Genomic DNA, 6,095 nt, shown 5'->3' with positions numbered 1-6,095 from the left:
GCTTGCACGATGATATTACAAACACCCACCCTAATTTTAAGATCCTTTGTGAACAACTAACGAAAGAACTCCTGGTGGTAACTTTAGAACGCAGAATCCAATGAAATTCTTCATGATTTTTCTTTTTTTATTTATCTTCTTTCTTTATTCATGTCTTCATTTCTCTTGGGGTTTATCCTTTATCATCTCTCGATTTGTTTACACTAGGAAATTCCTCGATTAAGATCGCTGTGGCCCTATGTATCTCTTGTGTCTACAGGTCATGATTTTTCTGCTACTTGGAAGTAGAGTTGGCATTGAAAGATTCATAACCTCTGAAGTTGACTTCTTTTCTTGGTTTAATTGTGAAAGAGAGACACCTACATGGAGAGCAATCCTTGATGAAGAGTTGAGTCTCTACTGCCTTGGGATGCAGAACCGTCAGCATATCAAAATACTCCTCATCGGAGAGGAAAGCCATGTACTCACACCTTGGGGGGCCGTACTTGAGCGAACACTCTAATGATACCCCCAAAATCCCACTTAGCTCGGCCGTGGTAAAGGTAATGTACACCCCATTGACCCATGTAGTTAATCGACACTCTGCCTCACCGTTGTCTACCATCTCCAAATTGGCATAAAAATAGTGGACCAGTAAAGGATAAAAATCCGCTTCAGGTTCAAGTATGTTTTACCATCTAAGATGGGTAAACCTCTCCGCTATTCGAAAGGACGGAAGATCGGCAGTAACTATCCCGCTCTTGGGGATGATAGATGCATATTGAAAATCACCCCACAAGGCCGCATTCCCGATCGAATGGAACCAATGAGCATCGAATTCCATAGGCGGAGCTTGGTTTCTTGCACCTCTTCTCGGAGCCATTAGTGGTCGCTATATATATATATATATAGAGAGAGAGAGAGAGAGATGTAAATAAAGCATAGCATGGGTAGTACTCGTTCAAGCCATAACACAAACATGTGTGCAAATAACCTTGCGAGAAATCTAAACAAGTTTGGATACCAAAAAAAAAAAAAAAAAAAAACATGTGCAATTGGGAGATCCCCACATTAAGGTAATAGGTGGATTCGTGGGTTGGGAAGTCCATTGGTTACATAAAACAACCTATCAAGACCAATGTTAAACCAAGGTTTCAACCACATTGTGAAAAGTACCTATTTTGGGGCGAAACCACAAGAGTCCCAAACCTTGAAAATTTGAAAATATGGATTTTGAGCAAGGCATGTTTTGGGTCGAAACTTGTGCGAATGGATGAGTGCATTAGTGTGTGTTTGGTGTGCATACATTCAATCAATGGAAGCATCAAGCATTAAAACCCTAAATTGCTTTTAAAAAAAAAAATTTGAATTTGAGCAAAAATCCTATCAAAAACCTAGGGTTGGATTTGGGAAAAAGTGATAGAAACATCAAACCACACCATAACCGCCCTAGGCTTGCCAACATTCATGGTATAATCAACCAAAAACTCTATTGGATGTAAAACAATCCAAGAAATTTCAAGAAGAAGGGTGTAAACCTAACCTAGATTTGGTTAGAATGGAAAAGAATGGAGAATGGAGTATGGAAGGAGAGGAACTTACCTTAAGTGGGGCTTTGGCTGTGAAAATCCAAGGCCAAGGCTTGAATCTAGTGACTTGTAGTGGTAGGAGTCTCCCTTGGTCGCCCTAGCCTTGTGTCTTGCTGATGGAAGAGGAAACTGGGCTTGTGGTATGTGTCTTTTTAAAAACGAAATCCTATGCAAGTGGACGATGCCATCGTTCGCTGGAAACAAAACCTACATCATTCGCTTTGAACGATGGACTTCACTATTTCCATAGTCCGCTGGCAAGTGGACGACGCAACACAATCCGCTGGGTGCATCGTCCGCTCAGTGCGAAATGTGACTGTTTTGTGAATTTTTGGCTCCCTATTTTGTGTGCACCCATGTTACGTGTCTTGGACCCTTTGAGCATGACCCAACCCAACTTTTGAGCCCTCTATGACTTTGATTTGATTAATTTATATGGTGTATTTTTTTGGACTAACTTTTTGTTCTTTCCTTCTAAGGATTTGACCATGGTGTATACACGGTGTGGTAGAGGACGTAGGATCCCCAAACCTAATCAAGATGTGGCTGAGACCTCGAAGCCAAGGAAGAAGGATAAGAGGAGAAGGGAAGAGTTAAAGAGGGCTCACCTAGCCTTTGTTCTTACTATCTCCATTGATGGTGAGTCATCTCTCCCTCTCCATTCCCCTATTGTTAGTTTTGGGATTTGGGTTTTGGGTATAACCTCGGTTGGGTTTGGCTTGGGTTCTTCTTGGAACCCAAGGGATGGATGAGTTCAGATGTATGAACTCATTGTGAGGCCAATGCCACCCTTGCTGCACTTCAAACCACCCTTATAGCCTAATGGTGAAACCTAGGATTTCATCTATGCAAAAAGCCCTAATTTTGCTTATGGTGAATTCAATCCATTGAGTCCTTTGATCCCTTGTTTTGAGTAGGTTGTGATGGCCCTAGAACACTTCCTCAAAGCCCTTGGAGGCATTAATTGCCTTGGGGATCAATTTGGATGAAATTTTGGGCTGAAAACCCGTGTTCTGGTGCGACTGGACTCACTATAGTGAATCCGTTCATAAATCCGTTCACACTCAGGACTGCTAACTACTCGACCTTTGCTCACTATTTTTACCATAACTTGGTCTATACACATTGTATTGACACAATTCAAGTTGTGTTATACACTATATTTAAAGGACTACAATTCATATGAACAAACCTCTGACCAAATTGAATTGGAGAGCCCCTGAAAGTGGGCCCCAACTTGCTATTGTGCTTTGACAGCAATGTTGGAATTTGAGTTATACCCCGGTGACCCTGCTTGCTTCGTGGTTGTTAGGTAAACGTATAAAAGGTTTTAGTGACGGTGTTATACAGCCTATAGTGCCCTCCATATATGCTAAGTAGGTGTCCTATTTTGGTGCCAAGGTATACCCTTGATGCCCCTATTGACCTTTCCCCCCCCCCTTTGTTTTGGGTTTTGGGAGCTATGGGTTGGGTTTGGTCTTAGGTTCCACTTGGGACCCAAGGATTGGGTGAACACTTCAATGTGGATGCACTCATGGTTCTAACGATCCTAATTCAATACACTTGAGCCTGCCCCGCCATTAAACCCCTGTAATAGCTCAAGTGTGAGCTAATGCCCAATTAATTGAACCTTAAAGACCCCATTCCATTTTGGGTTTAAAGACTTAGCATCCCAAAACCCATAAATGAATCCTTAGGGGATCCAATCCATTTGGGTCTTATGGCCCTTAGTTTAATAAGTTGATTGACTCTAATGGGTCAAATATACTAACTCAATACAACCTTAAGGCCCCTTGTGAATGAATCCTAAACCTAGGGTTCTAACCATCTAAAGCCCTAGAAATTGACCGTGGGGATTAAATCTCTTGAACCTCTATGACCAATGTGCTGGCTATGGTAACGATACTCCTACATAGTAACCAATGCTCACCATTTGACATTCTAAGAACCGTATATGGACCTCTCTCTTGGATTTATGATCCTAACACTTCAAACCCTAGATTTGGAGTATTGGTGTTTTAAACTCCCTAGACTTTAATACAATGTTTTGGATATGATGATGTGACCCTAGGGAAACCTTAGGACATCCTCCCATGGCCTCTATGATCTTAAGATTCCAAAAATCGAAGTTGGAAAGTGAAAATCATGCGAGCTTAGTCTCGAACGAAACCACAATCGGATCCACCATCGTGCCTCCGTTCGAGGTTCCGTTCAATGCTGCTAGAATTAAACTGTGAGTGGAACTACGAACGGACTCACCAGCTACCTCCGTTCATAGTTCCTGTCTTCTTGATTAAAAGTAAAGGTGCATATGGATCCATGACCGGATCCACATAGTGAATCCGCTCGAAGATCCATTCCATGTATCTTTGGACCTTTCTACTGGGCGGAACAGGTACTAATGCCTCCATTCTCGAGTTCGTTCGCACTGTTTCATACCTAGTTAAGATTTAAACATTGGGGACCGACTTGGGATCTCCTACACTATTTGAGACTAATTGTCATCCATCCCAAGGTAACTAGACTTGTACGGGGAGACATATAATACACCGGTCAGATAATGAACCTTATAAGCGACACGTGAATTACTATGTGAGTGAGGGTTAGACTTTATTTTATCTTGAGTGTTTCTATGCTTAAATGATATGTTTGATGCATTCATGTTACTAGCCATATTTCATGCATACTGCATGTTTGCATTATTTAACTATGAATGTATTCATGTGTATGTGAGATGATGGCTATACGTTGTGATTGTGGTTGGAAATAGATGAGATGGTAACCTTCATCATGTTCTATAATTGGTCTGCCATGTGTCGTGTCATGCTGGTACCAGATGATAGATGGTATGGGACATCAGCCACACCCCAAACCACCCCCTGGGAGGATTTAGGCAAGTGACCCGGATATCCTGTGACATCCGTCAATCCCTAAGGATCCAGAAGCAGTTAATTTAACTCACAACCACACACCCGTAACAATGGATAAAAAGAGATACAAAGTGCTGCGAAAGCTACAACTTATCATTAAACATTCAAAAATAAACAGTACAGTGTTTATTTCTCTATTTGACAACTTAATTATGCAGTCAATACTTTTCTAACCAATAGCTTTACATAATACAAAAGAGGGCTATAACATCAAGAGCCCAAGTAAGCTATACAAGATAAGAGGGGGGATTTAGTATATCCTATCTACCTAAGGAGAGTCCCCAAAAGGTTAGATTAGTATAGGATTATCCGCAAGGGCCACCCTGGTCATCCACACAAGACGGATAACCTCCCTCAGGGTCTAAACCCAAAAGGTCGTAATCACCATCATCCTCCTCAGTGAAATGAGTCTCCCAAGTGTCGAGATGTCTACCTATGGTATTGTCTAAAAAGAAATATACAAGAGTGTGAGCTCCACCGAGCCCATGAATGAAATATATACCATGCATGCACATGCAAGCACAACCAAATGAATCCTACATGAAATGAGGATCTTTATTATTATTAAACCACCTAGCATCAAAACTCAGGCAAGTAAAAGTGCTACTACAATCCCCAATACATGTATACCTGGTGCGGGCCTCTAACCCCTTCCCGCGATACACTCATTGAGTTGTCCAAGAAGACCAGTCGGCTCCAGCATCTCTTCCCAAGGTCAGTCCGACTGGCCCTCTAGGTTACTACTGTACTACCACCAGCCCTATTGACAGGTGGGCCTACTGACCGAGCAATATCTCCTTGAGACACTGGCCTCACACATTTCTGTGCTACCGCCATGTCCTAATAATCATGATGGATCAACTGACCGAGCAATGCCTTTCAGGACATTGACCTCACACTTTTGTAGTATGAAACACATAAACCGTTGTTGGCAAGGATTTATAGCACGGGTGATGATTTCCTAGCCATATGCATTCTATATGACATAGTGTGAGTCGGGTGGTGTCAACCGTATCCCATTCTACGGGCTACCACTAGTCTCATTTCCAAGCCGGCTATGGCATCTAATCTAGTATTTTCACATATAAGTATTATCATCCATTTCCAATGTCCATTAAATTAGATTCAAAATTTAAATAAGAATATAAAGCAATTTAAAGTAATTAAAGACAGTAAATACTGTTGTTGTTGTTGTTGTTGTCATGATCCATCAGTCGTGTTACACCTACACTCATGGTGTAATTCTACTCACCTTGTGCAAATCTTACTTGTTCTTCAGTTAGCTCGGTCCCAATGGATATCTGACACTGCGTCTCATGCTCGGGGTTATACTCTAAGTTAATCGGACCATTAAGATGTGTCAAACATGGTTTAGATCAGATTATGGTCCTAGGGTTGGTCTAGGTTGTGTTTGATTCAGGTTTGAGTTCATAATCACTAAGCTATAATTCTCTGGGACTTGCACTGGGTCTTTGGGTCAAACTCCCAGTGCATCACCCAGAGATACAGAACCCATGTTCTAATAAATTTTGGGGAAAGATTAACATAATCACAGCCCCACCAAGCATGCAAAACAAGGCCAAAGATTTTAACTCAT

This window comes from Telopea speciosissima, chromosome 8 (genome assembly GCF_018873765.1).
Source record: "Telopea speciosissima isolate NSW1024214 ecotype Mountain lineage chromosome 8, Tspe_v1, whole genome shotgun sequence".
Lineage (NCBI taxonomy): Eukaryota > Viridiplantae > Streptophyta > Magnoliopsida > Proteales > Proteaceae > Telopea > Telopea speciosissima.
The sequence above is the reverse complement of the archived record's forward strand: the minus strand, read 5'-3'. Positions refer to the sequence as shown.